This window comes from Martes martes (genome assembly GCF_963455335.1).
Source record: "Martes martes genome assembly, chromosome: X".
Lineage (NCBI taxonomy): Eukaryota > Metazoa > Chordata > Mammalia > Carnivora > Mustelidae > Martes > Martes martes.
Window position 1 is genome coordinate 34811249 of NC_137897.1, and position 16398 is coordinate 34827646.

A 16398-nucleotide genomic window follows, 5' to 3' on the forward strand; every position below is an offset into this window, starting at 1 on the left:
ATAGGCACCCTTCCTCTGCATTCTTTGCTGACGTCCATTACTCCACATAGCTGCAGGCCCCTCAACTACCAAGGAATGGATGGTCTGGATAAGCCCCATTCTGAGAAGTGAGGTTGAACCATACAAAAGGAGTATTCTGTTTGGGGGGTCAAACATGGTAAAGTGTTGGCAATCAGATACGATTAAACCTAGGGAAAATATTTAATTCAGCTTGTTTCTCTCGGAGTTCTTTGCAGTATGATTGAGAATAATTTTTCATGGGCATTGTAAAGAAGTACTTGCCTCTGGATAGTTATTTTCAGAGTTCGTCATGATGTCAAAGCAGCAAACCTGTTTTTAGGGCAGAATTTTGAAGCATACCATATTGGTTTTAGAGGTGGGAAAGAGGAAGGGGAGCCTGAGTTTAGTCAAAAGTGTGGAAAGAGGTTATGTTAGGATGGCTGCATTGACAAGACAGTGACTGAAGGTGACAAATAGAGTGAAATTGGATTCTAACAATGGTTCTGGTTTGCGTTTGTGAATGAACACAAGCTATCTGGGGGGACTATAGTTCTGAATTGAGAATTACTTCTAGTCTAGCAGGGCTAAGATTATAATAACTCAGGTTTACTTGCATACTATGTTAATTTTTGTAGTTTAATTTTTATAATTTTAAATGATACGTTTAAATATAAAATACTAGTCATTCTCCCCCTCTACCCAGTGTTACAGTTTCCTGGGTTTTTTCTTAACCATCTCGGCTGAATTTCAAAACCAGATACTTTTTTTTCTAAAATGACTTACAGGGACCGTGTTTGAAAATGTTTCCAGTGTCTTTGCTTAAAGTTATATAAATGTTTTTTCTATTCTGGGTAGCTGTTTCCCTTGCCCCAGTGCTCCTAAGTGACCTGGTTGAATGGTCGTAGGCTTGTTCTTGAAGCTCAGTAACTAAGCTATCTAGGTGTTGATACGGGTCTTAACGTGCCTTCCCACTGGAATGCAGAGGTTCCAAACGTTCAGTGCATTTTAGGAATATCTCGGGGTTTTTTTTCTTTTCTGTTCTCATTGGACATGATTCCAGATACATTTAAACCTGCTTTGCTTCAGATCTTGTCCTCACTTCAGTTGATCCACTTTCCAGCATGTTCAGTCTGGTTGTAATGTGGTTTCCTCTATAATGACTATTCTCCCCTTCCATTTTCATTGTCCATCCCCCACACCACCCCCACCCCCCAGGTTTTTCCTATCTCTACCTGACTGGGTTGTCTTCAGGGTAATTCTGAAATAGGAATATTTTGACACAAGGCACTAGGTTTAATTATAATGTGGAAGAATATTTCGTGACCTGCAAAGATGCTTATTATGGGAGAAAACACCATAAAACAGATGAACACATTTACTGTAAGAGGAGCAGCAGTCTCAAAACAGGTGTTAAGCATAGAATTACATTATGACTCAGCAATTTTACTCCCAGGAGAATTCTACCCAGGAGAAACGAAAACAAGCTTACAGCTTATGTTTGCATGCGAATGTTCATAGCATTCAAAATAATCAAAAAGTGGAAACCACCCAAATGCCAATCAGCTGGCGGATGGACAAACAAAATGTGTATACATGGAATGGAATGCTGTTTGGCCTTAAAAAGAAGGAAGTACTGATGCTATCTCTATCCTCTAGGGACATGACCACATCCCTAATTTCCTTTCCCTTCAAAGGATCATTAAGAGGGCCTGTTAGTATGTGACACATGTCTGTATTCTGACTTAAGGTTTTCTGTGGATGTCTGGTTTCAGTCCTGATTTTATTGTGTTAGCAGATCTAGTCATGGTTTATAATTTGAGGGTTCCTGTTTTCCTTGTTACACTGAGGATGACATTTTACTTTTTTTTTAAGTAGGACCTTGAACTTAGGGTTAGGGTTACCTAACCCTAATCCTGAGATCAAGTGTGGCACCATGACATTTTCCTTTTGAGCTTAAGTGAAGTAAAAATGCCTCCCATCTTTGGAAGAAAGTGGAAATCCTCATTCTCCCTTTTCTTCTTAACTCTATTCCACACTCACCTAAATTTTCAACAACCTGTCTCATTTACCTGACATCGGTTGGTTAGTTGGATGCGGAATGGTCTCTGAACCTCCACTCCTGACCCAGTCACCTGGTAGGATCCTAATGGGTTATCTAGGAAACATTTGGATGGCCAATGTTGATTTAGGGCTCATTCAAAAGCTGATTTGTGGTCTGCTGAGTGTTAGGGAATGTGTAGTGTTGATTTCGAATGTAGTCCGTGTCCTCTTAGAACCTAGTTTTTCTTATGTGGTTCCCCAACTTGATGTTGCAACAAGGGAATCTGGGAAATGATTCTATGGCAACTCCTAATAAAATCTATCCCTGGGGATTCACTCCATAATCTCTTTTGCTTTTTGCTTCTGCTTTTAATTTCCCCAGGCAATTCTGATGCAGCAAACTTAGGTATGGAGTCTGCTGTTCTCTACCCTTTATCATGTGTTCCAAAACTTCCAATGACCATGATCATGTTTCAGGTACTTCATGGCAGGAGATCTCTATATTCCAAATTATAGGAGATACTGCAACCAAATTAATGGCGCTCTATTAAGTTGGTCCAACGGTGTGGCACCAGTCTCCCTTGGTAGCTCTTAAGTTCCCCTGCCTTATATTGTAGCTGAGTATGATGCTCTTGTGCAGACAATTCTGCACTCGGCCAGAGTTTTTGTTCACCCTGTTCCTTTGACTGGAATTTGAGCTGAATGTTTAATTTTATATATTGTCCTAGGAATATTAAGCCGCCATTTACAATTATTAGCGATGTAGAAAAAATAATTGCTCTGGGTTGAGGGAGGGTTGAGGAAGGAGTAGGTTTCAACTGGAGTGTGTAGAACGAGCTCAACTCTTTGGAGAGTATGTAGAAAACTAGAAGGAAATCTGCCAAAATAGAGACTGTTCCTGCTTCTTGTTGAAACAGAAAGATTTTCTGCTGCTTCACACTTTCCCTGTACTAAACAGGTTTTATACAATTATATTTTCGATAAAACTTAAGTTTATGTTTTTTAGTCTGAAATGATAAATTCACAGGAAGTTGTGAAGCAGTACGAAGAGGTCATTTGGGTCATTTGTACCTTTCACAGTTTCCCCTGTTGGTAACATCTGGCATAACTAATACATCAAAACCAGGAAATTGACGTTGGTACAATCCACAGACCTCCTTCATTTCTCACCAGTTTTATGTGTGTGCGTGTGTGTGCGTGTGTGTAGTCCTATGCAGTTTTATCACATGTTGATTCGTATAACCACCTCCACAGAACTGTTCAACCACCAAGATCTCCCTAGTGCTACCCCTTTAGAGCCACACCTGCCTCCCTTCCTGCTTCCCCACCCTGTCAACCCTGGCAACCACTTGTTTGTTTTCCATCTCTAAAATGTCATCTCAGAATTGTTAACATAAATGGATTTGTGCAGTGTGTGACCTTTTGAGATTGGCTTTTCTGTCACTCCGCACAATGTCCTCGAGAGCCATTCAAGTTGTCGCAAAGAGTTGGTTTCTTTATTGCTGAGTGGTATGGACGTTCCCTGGTTTGTTTATCCAGCCTGTGAAGGGTATTTGGCTTGTTGCCAGTTTGTGACGATGACAGATCAAGGTTGCTACAAACATTAAACGCTTGTGTACAGCTTTTGTGTGGACATGGATTTTTGTTTTTCTGGCAGAAACGCAATAGTTGGATCATATGGTAAGTGTATGTTTAGTTTAAGAACCTGCCAAACCATTTTCCAGATGCCCATCAGCAATGCATGAGAGATCCGGTTTCTCTGCATCCTCACAGCGTTTGGTATTGGCACATTTTGTTCTGGCTGTTCTGATTGGCGCGAGATGGTGTCTCCTCGGGGTCTTCATTTGCATTCCCTAATGGCTAGTGATGTTGAACATCTTTTCAGGTGCTTATTTGCCATCTCTGTAGTCTCTGGTAAAACATATGTGTGCATCTTTTGCTCATTTTAAAATAGTTGATAGTTTGCAATGCTGAGGTTTAAAAAAAAATATTGAAGTATAGTTAACAGATGATGTTACATTAGTTTCAGGGATTTGATAATCTATACATGACATGGGGCTTACCATGATAAGTGTAGCCACCATCTGTCACCATACAAAGTTATTGAAACATTATTGGCTATATTCCCTATGCTGTACTTTTCATCCCCATGATTTATTTCATAGCTGTAAATTTGTATCTCTTAATCCCCATCACCTATTGCCACCCCCCCCCACCAAACTCCCTCCCCTCTGGAAACTACCAGTTTGTTCTCTGTATGTATGAGTGAGTCTGTTTCTGTTTATTCATTGGTTTTGTACTCTTGAGTTTTGAGAGTTCTTTATATATTCTAGGTACTAGTCCTTTGTCAGATATATGATTTACAAATATCTTTTCCCAGTCTATAGCTTGTCTTTTTATTATTATTTTAATTCCAGTATAGTTAACACACAGTGTTCTATTAGTTTCAGGTGTATAATATGGCAATTCAACAATTCCAGTGCTCAATAAGATAAGTATACTCTTAGGGAGCCTGGCTGGTTCAGTAAAAAGGTCCTGTGACTCTTGATCTCAGGGTTTTGAGTTTGAGCTCCATGTTGTATGTAGAGATTACTTAAAACAAAAAGATAAGTGTATTCTTTTTTTAAAAAATTTATTTATTTGAGAGAGAGCGCAGAGCTAGAATGCGAGAAACAAGCAGGGCCAGGGCGGAGGGAGAAGCAGATTCCCCACTGAGTGGGGAGTCTGACACGGAGCTCGATTCCACCATGACCTGGGCCAAAGGCAAATGCTTAACTGCTTGGGCCACCCAGGTGCCCCAAGATAAGTGTACTCTTAATCCCCATCACCTATTTCACCCATCCCCCTACCCACCTCCTCTCTGGCAATCCTCTGTTCTCCATAGTTAAGAGTCTCTTATTTGAGGGGTACCTGCGTGGCTCAGTCAGTTGGGTGGCTGACTCTTAATCTCAGCTCAGGTCTTGATTTCAGAGTTGTAAGTTCAAGCCCTATGTTGGGCTCCATGCTGGGTGTGGGGCCTTCTTAAAAAAAAAAAAAAAGAGTTTGTTATTTGGTTTGTGTCTCTCTCTCTCTTTTTCATTTGTTTTTTTTTGTTTGTTTGTTTTTTAAATTCCACATATAAATGAAGTCATATGGTATTTGTCTTTGGATCTCTCATCCATCAATGGACATGAAGGCTGCTTATTTTTCTTCTTAGCAGGGTCTTTTGCAGAGCAAACATTTTTAGTTTTTTAAAAACATTTCCAATTTTTTAAAAAAGATTTTATTTATTTATTTGACAGAGATCACAAGTAGGCAGACAGGCAGGCAGAGAGAGATGGGGAAGCAGGCTCCCTGCTGAGCAGAGAGCCTGATGCGGGGCTAGATCCCAGGACCCTGAGATCGTGACCTGAGCCGAAGGCAGAGGCTTTAACCCACTGAGCCACCCAGGTGCCCCAAAACATTTCCAATTTTGATGCAACCCAATTAGTATTTCCTTTTGCGGATTGTGCTTTTGGCATCACATCTAAGAACGCTTCACCTAGCCGTAGGTCCTAAAGATTTCCTATTTTTTCTAATTTATAATTTTACATTTAAGTACATGATCCATTTTGAGCCCATTTTTAAGGTAGGAGGTTTAATCTATGGATATTCATCTATGGATTTTTAAAAATCTTTAATCTTTTTAATCTATGGATGTTCAACTGCTCTAGCACTGTTTGTTGAAAAGCCCCTCCTTCCTCTGTTGAAATGCCTGTGCAACTTTGTCAAAGCTCAGTTGACCATCCTTGTGTGGGCCTATTTTGGGTTGTCTTCTCTTTCATTGATCTATGTGTCTATCCCTTCCCTGACACCACACTGTTTCCATTACTTCTAGCTACATGTGAGTCTGAAAACTGGGTAGAATGATTCTTCCCACTTTGTTCTTTTTCAAATTTGTTTCAGCTATTCTAGTTCCTTTGTCTTTTCGCATACATTTTATTTTATTTTATTTTTTAAGGATTTATTTATTTATTTATTAAGTAGGCAGAGAGAGACGGGGGAAGCAGGTTCTCCGCTGAGCAGAGAGCCCGATGTGGGGCTCGATCCCAGGACCCTGGGATCATGACCTGAGCCGAAAGCAGAGGCCTTAACCCACTGAACCACCCAGGCACTGCCACATACATTTTAGAAAAAGTTTCCTTCCTTCCTTTCTCCCTCCCTTTTTTTTTTTTTTTTTTTTTTTTTTTTTTTTTTTTTAAGTAATCTCTGCCCAACGTGGGGCTTGATCTCATGATGCCAAGATCAAGAGTTGAACGCTCTACTGACTGAGCCAGCTAGGCAGCCCTAGAATGTAAGCTTTTCCTTACTAAAAAAAATCTTGCTGGGATTTTGATGGTAATTGTGCTGAACCTATAGATCAATTTGGAGGAGAATTGACATCTTTATTACGTTAAATCTAAAACACATTTTTAAATTGTGAACTCAGAATATCCAGCCAACAGGGAAAATCATCTGCTACTTCCTATCTGGAGCGCTTCTATTTATTCATGCTCCTGGAGCACAAGATCATGCTCTTGGTTTGGAGCACGTCCATGGAGCAGGAGTCTCCATGAAATGCCACATTTTGTGAAGGAAGTTTACGTAGGAATATACAGATGGAGGAGTCCAGCTGGTTCTCGTAGCAGCCTAGATATTTAAGAGCAACACTCCTGCTGAAGGCAACCATAAAAATGGACGTAAATTTAATGCAGACATTCCCCTTCTTATCCAGTAAGCACCTTCTGGAAGGGTTCCTGTTAGGAACAGAGAGGCTTCCCGAAAGTCAAGTTAGGAACTGCCTGTGCAGAAAGTGTGCAATATTCAGTTTATCTGAAACTTGTAAGAAACCTTACACCCTGGGGCGCCTGGGTGGCTCAGTTGTTAAGGGTCTGCCTTTGGCTCAGGTGACGATCCCAGAGTCCTGGGATCAAGCCCTGCATCAGGCTTTTTGCTGAGGAGCCTGATTCTCCCTCCCCCACTCTGCCTGATTGTGTTCCCTCTCTCACTCTCTCTCTCTCTCTCTCTGTCAAATAAATAAATAAAATCTAAAAAAAAGAAAAGAAACCTTACATCTTTTCAGTTTCATCTCCTTAAAACTCATCATCAGGAGAGTACTTGGGAGTCTTACTTTCATATTAATTCTCAGCAGGCACTGAACCTAATGACCATAATGTCCCAGAATTTTAATAACAAAATTTTAATGTCAGTTTTCATCAGGGAACTGTGTCCTTGGATTGTCCTGTGGTGACTTCCTATAGAAGCTTCTTTAATTGGCATACACTTAGGCAAAGCCGTCTTTCCCACAAGGGGCACGGAAACTGCTGTGTGCAGTTTGTGAGTCTGTTTATTCTGTGGATTTCTAAGAGATCTACAATGTTAACAGTATTCCTTGTGATAGGACCTGTGGGGTAGATTTATTTTGGATATCAGTGTCACAGACAGGCTTTGGTTCTAAGGACGTGTTCTTACTTGGGTTCACTCCTAGGAATGAGGTCTGGGGCATTTATTAATGACACCCCTGGTTGAATCTCAGCCTACTCATTTCTCTTTCTCGACTTCTTTCATTTTCTTGCGCAGACATCTGAAACTTGCCTATATGTTTTGGAGATAAGGTATAAATACATAAAGTGAAACTTAACACTTTTTTAAGTCTGTTGTTTTGGTGTGTTACCACAGGAAGGGATATCTGGAGATGGGAATTCAGCTTTAACAATGATAATTAAAAAAGGGGGGGCATGATTCAATTTTGACAGCACAGCAGCCTGGGTAATCCTATTGATTTCCAGCTTTGGAGTTGGGTGGGATACAGCTCAGGTTTTATCTAATTCTATAGGGAAGTTGGGTTTCTATTCCCGTCTGTGGCTTTCCAAAAACTAGCTTAAAAAACACTGGATGGCCCTTATAATTGTGTTCTCTACTGGGACAGAGTCAACTCTGTTGTGAATGGTAGTGTCAGTAGGTGGTCACAGCCATAGCTTACATGTTATAGTGATCAAGTAGCCAAAGGAAAGGCGTTTTTTAAAGGCATTTAGTTCCAGAAGATCAGGATGTATTTGCTAACAGCTCTGTTGAAAACCCTAAGTAAAGAGAGGAACCGGCATCACCCCTGGCCAGATTCATACTTTGTGTTCCCTTCGATGCTTTCTTCCATTAACTCCTTGTGGAGGAAGTATGGTGTGCTCTTGTTTAGACCATCTAGCTGTGCTTTTCTCAACCACTTAGTTCTGTGGTGGCCTCTCACCTATGAATGTATTGTCTGTATTTCCCTCTCTTCTGGATCATTCCCTTAATGTCACCGATCTCAAAGGCCTGGCTTGATCTCATGTCTTTCTCCAGCTTGCGCTTCCATCTGTGTTCATAGCTTTCAGTACCATGTCTTTTTTTTTTTTTTCTGGTACCATGTCTTTTAATTAATATTTTACCTAGAGAATACATTGACTTATTTTAGAATCACACGATATGTGAAGTTATGCAATGAAGTCTTATTCCCACCTTGCCCCCATCCCAACCAGTAACCACATATTACTTACTTGTCTATCCTTCTAGAGAGTCTTTATGCAAAGGGAAGCATCTACGAATATATTTTCTCCTAATTTTTCTTTTTTTTTTTTTAAAGATTTTATTTATTTATTTGACAGACAGAAATCACAAGTAGGCAGAGAGGCAGGCAGAGAGAGGAAGGGAAGCAGGCTCCCTGCCGAGCAGAGAGCCCGATGCAGGGCTCGATCCCAAGACCCTGGGATCATGACCCGAGCCGAAGGCAGAGGCTTTAACCCACTGAGCCACCCAGGCGCCCCATCTCCTAATTTTTCATAAAAGGTAGCGTGCTACAAGGCGCCTGGCTGGCTCAGTGGGTTAAAGCCAGTTGGCAGAGCGTGTGACTCATGATCTCAGGGTTGTGAGTTCAAGCCCCACGCTGGGCGTAGAGCTCGCTTAGGAAAAAATAGATAGCACAGTATATGGTTCCGTACCTTTTTTCTACTCAACAATATATAATGGAAAATTTTGCATGTCACTACATAGAGTCCATTCCTTTTTACAGTTGCGTACTCAGAATAGTCTTATTGTGTGGCTATACCGTAATTATGCAACTATCCTATTGATAGATTGTTTTCTGTCATTTGTTATTTCCAGTAATAACTGCAATGAATGATTAACTTCGTACACATAAGTATATTCATTGAAATTTGGGCACATGTGGTCAAGTTCCCCACAGGAGTTGTATCAATTTGCACTGCCATCAACAAGGTACAAAAGTGTTTCTTTTTCCGTAGCTTTTTATTTGAGTGTGTTGGCAAACTTGTATGTTGGCTAATGTAATTGATCCTGTTTTGTTTTGTTTTTTAACCCGGATAGTTTTATAGTTCTCTTCTGAGTGAGCTCAAACACCTTCCCAGTATTTAAAAGACTATTTGTATTTCTTTTTCTGTTAACTGTCCATTCCCAATGATCTTTGGGCGATTTTTCTTTTGCGTTATTGGTCTATTTCTTGTGTTTGATTTGTAGAAGCTCTATATGAGGAAGATTAGGTCTTTGTTATAGTAGTAGCCAAATAGTTTTTGTTTTACATTTGGCCATTTGTGTTTTCATGTTGCTTATGGTGTTTTGGTTTTTGACAATACAGAGGAGTTTTTAAAAAATTTTTTATTAATTTATTTGACAGAGAGAAAGACCGCGAGAGAGGGAACACAAGCAGGTGGACTGGGAGAGGGAGAAGCAGGCTTCCCGCTGAGCAGGGAGCCTGATGCAGGGCTCGATCCCAGGACCCTGGGATCATGACCTGAGCTGAGGGCAGATGCTTAATGACTGAGCCACCCAGGCGCCCCAATACAGAGGGTTTTTAAAAATTGTTTTTTATTAGGTAACCTCTATGACCAGTGTTGGGGTTGAACTCATAACCCCCAGATCAAGAGTCGAATGCTGCACTGATTGAGCCCGCCAGGCACCCCTGACTTGTTTATTTCTTGAAAACAACATTTACATCTGTTTAGCTCTAAAAATTTTTCAGTTTCTTTTGGAATGGTGTTGATTTACAAAGTGACTTAGGGATAATTGACATATATGATGACTCTGGTCAGGTTGTCTTTTTGTAACTCAGTAATGTTTTTACAGTTTTCTTTGTATAATTTTTGCACACTTCATGTGAAATTTATTCCTATGTGTTTTATGTTATTTGTTGCTATTATAAATGAGGTATCTTCTTTCATTAGATTTTCTAGCTGGTAATTATATATAGGAAAGCTGTTGATTTTTGCATATTTTATTTTTTGCTACCTTACTGAATTCTGACATTTTTTATAGTAGTTTCTTGGTTGAGTCTCCTGGTTTTTCGAGGTATACATGTACAAATAATAATAGTTTTACTTTCTCCTTTCCAATTATTAGACCTCAAATTGGGGGAGGGCAGCACTAGCCAGGTTATGTTTATTTTCTTTTTTTCATTGCAGAAATGGTACTACTATTTATGAAAGACAAACTATATTATATACTATAAAAAAGATACACTATATTAAAGATATACCCTATTAAAGATATACTGAAATCACTCAAATAATACATAAAGTAATTTTATCTGTTCCTTAAAACTATACTATTAGACCTAATCCATTTTTCTTGCCCAGTTGCCTCAGTTAGTGTCTCCAGTAGAATGTTAAAATAAGAATTGTGAATTCTTCGGGTGTTTGCCATTAAGCATGATGCTAGAATAATATTAACTAAGGGTATCAGTCTGTTCAAATTTTTGGATTTTTATTGAGAATGGGTGTTGAGCTTGTCACATGCCTTTCCAGCCTCTGCAGAAATGATTACTTGTATTTTTCTCCCTAGATTCATTAATATACTTAATATATTAATATACTTAAGCATACTCCCTAGATTTATTAATCTCCTTAGCTCTATTAATGTATCTAAATTTATATTAAAATATAAATTACTATAAATATACATAAATTTTAAGAGATTTTATAATATTCAAATAATGGGGTACTCGCCACCATCTGAACTAGAGAACTGAAAGGTGGTGGATAACAGTAGATACTTGTATCTTCTCCTTCCCTTTCCCTGACCTCTTCTAGGTCCTTTCCCCATTTCCTTAAATGGCTAGATCGTTCACCCACTCACTCAGGTCAAAGGCTTGGAAGTCCTTCTTTTTTTTCTCTTTTTCTCATTCCCTTCATCTGCAAATCTCAGATGCTCTACTTCCAAACCTGGCCACTTCACCAACCCCCGGTGCTAAAGTCCAAGTTAACTTCCTTTCTTTCTCGAACTACTCTAACAGTCTCCTCACCTGACCTTCCTGCCTCCATTATGCCTTATAAGAGCACTTGACTTGGTTCCTCCCTGCAGCCACGTGCCCCTCCCATATCAATCTCCTTTCCCTCCCTTAGCCGTAGCCGTGCGAAGTTCTTCCTTTCTGCTACAACTTCCTTTCTCCTCACAGCCGTCTCCTGCTCATTCAGCTCTCACCCAAATGTCGCCTCTTCAGAGAGGCCCTCCCTGACATTCTTAGCTAAGGGCTCTAATTAAAGTACCAGGGAAGCCCTCAGGGAAAGACAGGCCACTTCTGACAGGGCCCCGAGCCAGTCTCTTGCCTATGAAAGGGGGAACAGGAGCTGCTGAGGCTGATGACTCTTCCAGCTTCCAGAGGGCTGGGTTTCCCCTCTCTCCCGCCCACTAGATGTGGTTCCCTTGATGCTCCTGTACCAAGGGCCGTCCTCCCCTACTGTCTTCCTGCCGTGGAAGGATCTGTAACACCAAACCACATTTACTCCCTGAAAGTAAGATGCTGTCTATTTTTTTTTTTAAAGATTTTATTTATTTGACAGAGAGAGAGATCACAAGTAGGCAGAGAGAGACAGGGGGAAGCAGGCTCCCTGCTGAGCAGGGAGCCGGATGCGGGGCTCTATCCCAGGACCCCGGGATGATGACCCGAGCCGAAGGCAGAGGCTTTAACCCGCTGAGCCACCCAGGCACCCCAGATGCTGTCTATTTAAAGGGCCATTGTATGATTCCATGGTTTCACTGGACATATCACTGATAGTAAACTGTCATGACAGGCACGAAAAATAACGCCCTGGCCCTCCCTCCCAATCCTTCCACTTGTTTACCAGGGCAGGAAGCTCAGCACCACCCTGACGGCTCATTGTAACATCTCTCCTACCGTGATCTGAGATTGGCTCGTTGTTTCTGAACATGGCTCCTGTCTGCTCTTCCTTCCCTTCCTGCTGCCTTCCGCCTGGACCCCAGACGTGGCTGCCTCCCTGCCTTTACTGTCTCCCTGTCTGTGACATATACTCCTTTCCGGTCTCCGTTCCTAACAGAACCCCACTTGGGTTCAGGATGGACATGCTTCTCTAAGAGTCCTCGGCTCCTTAACCCCCCTTCCTCTAGGGCAGGCTTGTATTTCAATTCTGGTCAATGAGGACTAGGTGGAAATCCCTGGGATGGATGGGTGGCCCTTTCCAAGGGAAACCTCATAAAAACCTTTCAGATCTGCTATTTTTTGTTCTCTCCTAGAACTTGGAGCCTCACACCCAAGGGTGCAAGAAGTGTTCTGTGACCAGAAAGACTAAAACCATATGCTGACCATAGTGGAGTAGAAAGATTGAGCAAACCTACATCACGGATGACCCTGTGATGCCAGTACCCAGCCTGATCTGTCTTCCCTGATGCCTCTCCTTCCATAAGAAAAATAAATCCCTGTGCATCTCACTTTCCTTCCTTTGGGCTGTTTATTCTTATAACTCTTTGGCAGGTTTAAATTTTTTTCTAGATAAAATATTGGGCAGCAAATGAACCTATAAAACTAGAGGGAAAGGGCAGCTCCAATCAATCATGATACATAAATATTTTTACATATATTTTCCATCATATGAGGGATCTGCATGACCCCTTGGCAAATACAAAATTTCTTGTTTTACAACTGTAACTGTATATTTTATTTTTACTGTTAAAAAAGACAACACACACACACACACACACACACACACACACACACACACACTCTCTCTCTCTCTCTCTCAGGAATATGGAGAGCATGTGGCTGAGGTGACACTGTGTTGTCATAGCGTCACTATGATGGAGGTGAGCCCGTTGCACAGAAACACCGAGAACTAGTGACTCACCAGTAACTACCACTGCTCTTGATTTTGTTTTCTCTGTGAGTCAGACATTGGTCTCATGAGTTCTCACAAGCATCCGGACGTTGAGGAATTGTGGGAGTTTTTTTTCCTGAGGTGTGATAATGGTAGTGCAATTACTTTTTGTGAGGGGGCTTCTGACCTTTCAGAGATACATGTTTATCAGTGAAAGGAAACAATGTCTGGCATCTGCTTCCGAATAATCCAAGGGGCAGAAGTGGGGCAGGGTACAGACAAAACGAGATCACCCAATCAGTTGACAGTTGTGAAGTTGGATGGTGGGTAAGTCTTTTAAAAAATATTCCCTGAGGGGACGCCTGGGTGGCTCAGTGGGTTAAAGCCTCTGCCTTTGGCTTGGGTCATGATCCCAGAGTCCTGGAATCAAGGCCCACATTGGGCTCTCGGCTCAGCAGGGAGCCTGCTCCCCGCTCCCCCCCCGCCCCCCGCCTCTCTGCCTACTTGTGATCTCTGACTGTCAAATAAATGAAATATTTAAAAAAAATATATTCCCTTAGGATAAATTCCCAGGACTGGGGTTAGGGGTCAGAGGATGAGCTCATTTATGAGTTGTTTTTTTTTTTTTTTTTTTACCATTTTATTTATTTATTTGACAGAGAACACAAGCAGAGGGAGAGGGTGAAGAAGACTCCTCACTGAGCAAGGAGCCCAGCACCGGGCTTAATCCCAGGACCCCAGGATCATGACCTGAGCTGAAGGCAGATGCTTAATTGACTGAAACACCCAGGCACCCCTTAAATATTGGTTTTGCCTGGTTTTGAGCTTTCTTTGCTCTGTAATATTCATGAATAGCACAATGTACTGAATTCTGTCATTGCTGACATTTGGGCCATTTTCTAGTATTTGGCTCTTGAAAACAATTGCCGAGCAAGCTTTGGGGTTCTAGCATTTTCGAAAGAACACAAAAGTAGAGAAAGAGTGATATGATGAACCCCCGTGGAGTCACAAGAAGCTTCAACTATTACCAGCACTGCAATGCACATCTTTTTAATGCAACATTAGAATCTCTGGGGGCGGGGCACCTGGGTGGCTCAGTGGGTTGAGGCCTCTGCCTTCGGCTCAGGTCATGATCCCAGGGTCCTGGGATCGAGCCCGGCATCGGGCTCTCTGCTCAGCGGGGAGCCTGCTTCCTCCTCTCTCTCTCTGCCTGCCTCTCTGCCTACTTGTGATCTCTCTCTGTCAAATAAATAAATAAAATCTTAAAAAAAAATTAAAAAAAAAAAAGAATCTCTGGGGGCACCTTTGCTAAACACACGGGTTCTAGCTCAATCCCTGGAGATCCCACACTGCATTTAGTTATGTCACTATTCAACAAACTGTGGACCTAATCCCAGTGTCACCAGTGTTTTCACAAATGTTTCTGATCTGTTTCAGGATCCAACCCACGATTCCACATTGTATGTGGCTATTATGTCACCTGGTGTCTTCCAGTCTCTGACACTTTTTTTTTTTTTAAAGATTTTATTTATTTGTCAGAAAAAGAGAGCGCAAGCAGGGGGAGCAACAGGCAGAAGGAGGAGCAGGCTCCCCGCTGAGCAGGGAGCCCGATGCAGGACTCCATCCCAGAACCCTGAGATCACGACCTGAGCCAAAGGCAGATTTAACTGAGGGAGCCACCCAGGCGTAGAAGCTTACTTAAAAAAGATACTTTTTTTTTTATCTGATACTCTTGATTTCAGCTCAGGTCATGATCTCAGGATCATGAGATCAAGCCCCGCATGGGGCTCCCGGGCTCAGAGCAGAGTCTGCTTAAGAGTCTCTGTCTTCCTCTGGCCCTCCCCCGCTCTCTCTCTCTCAATAAATAAATAAATAAATACATAAATAAAATCTTAAAAAAAGATAAACACGAAATAAAAACACAACTAGGCGCTCTAGTTAAAAAAAAGAAGAGACACCAGAGAGCTCCCTCTCTCTCCATCATGTGAGGACACTGTGAGAAGGCGGCAAGCCAGGAAGGGGGCTCTCACCAGAACCTGACCAAGCCAGCACCCCGAGCTCCAATTTCCAGCCTCCAGAACTGTGAGAACATTTCTGGTGTTGAAGCCACGTGGTCTGTGGTATTTTGTAATGGCGGCTCCCTGCTGACTGAGAGCCTTCCTTGAGGTGACAACTGCCCCTACCACCCCATTTCTAGGGGTATGCTTTGGGAGAACCATGGTAAAGTCTCTACATTCAGGGGTCTTGGGGAGGGGAAAAGATGTATGAGCTCCTTTAGAGTTTTGTATGTATCTACCCAAAGTGAACAGATGCTTTTCCTGACCCAGCACTCCCACTCCTGAGTAGATCCCCGAGGGAAATGCAAATATACATTTGCCCCAGGACAAAAATGTTCATGGCAGCATTCCTCTTAATAACCCTAAACCGGAAACTGCCCCAATGCCACTGATGTGGAATAGAGAAATAAATGATGTCGTCAGACAGTGGAATACCATACAGCCACGCGAATGAAAGAGCTCTTGAGACAAGGTGGATGCATCTCCTAATGTTGACCAAAAAAAAGCAAACAAGCCCGCATCTGTACTGTATGATTCCATTTACAGGAAGTTCAAAAACAAGGCAAAATGAACCCGTGATATTAGAAATCAGGGGAGTGGTTATGTTCCACTAAAAGTTTTTAATATTTATTATTATTAATATTTTTTAAAGATTTTATTTTTTTATTTGACAGAGAGACAGAGAACACAAGCAGGGGGAGTAGGAGAGGGAGAAGCAGGCTTCCCGCGGAGCAGGGAGCCCAATGCCGAGCTCGATCCCAGGACCCCAGGATCAGGACCTGAGCTGAAGGCAGATGCTTAACGACTAAGCTACCCAGGCACCCCTATTTTTATAATTTATTTTATTTTTTATTTTTTAAAGGTTATTTATTATTTATTTTTTTATTAAGTAATTTTTATGCCCAATGTGGGGCTCTAACTCACCAGCCCAAGATCAAGAGTCGCATACGCCACCAGTGGAGCCGGCCAGGCGTTCCTTCACTGAAAGTTTTTAAATCCGCGCTGACAAATGGGTGACCGGGTATGAAGTGCCGGAGCCCATCAGTTACCTCATCCTTCGGTCTTTTTCCTGCCTATGGTACTTTATTGATATTATTTAGAGATAGCCAAATGCATAAATCTGAAGTGACCAGCTCAATGAATTTTGCCCCATATATGCACCCGGGTAACCCACACCTAGATCAGGCTACAGAACATTCCAGCACTCC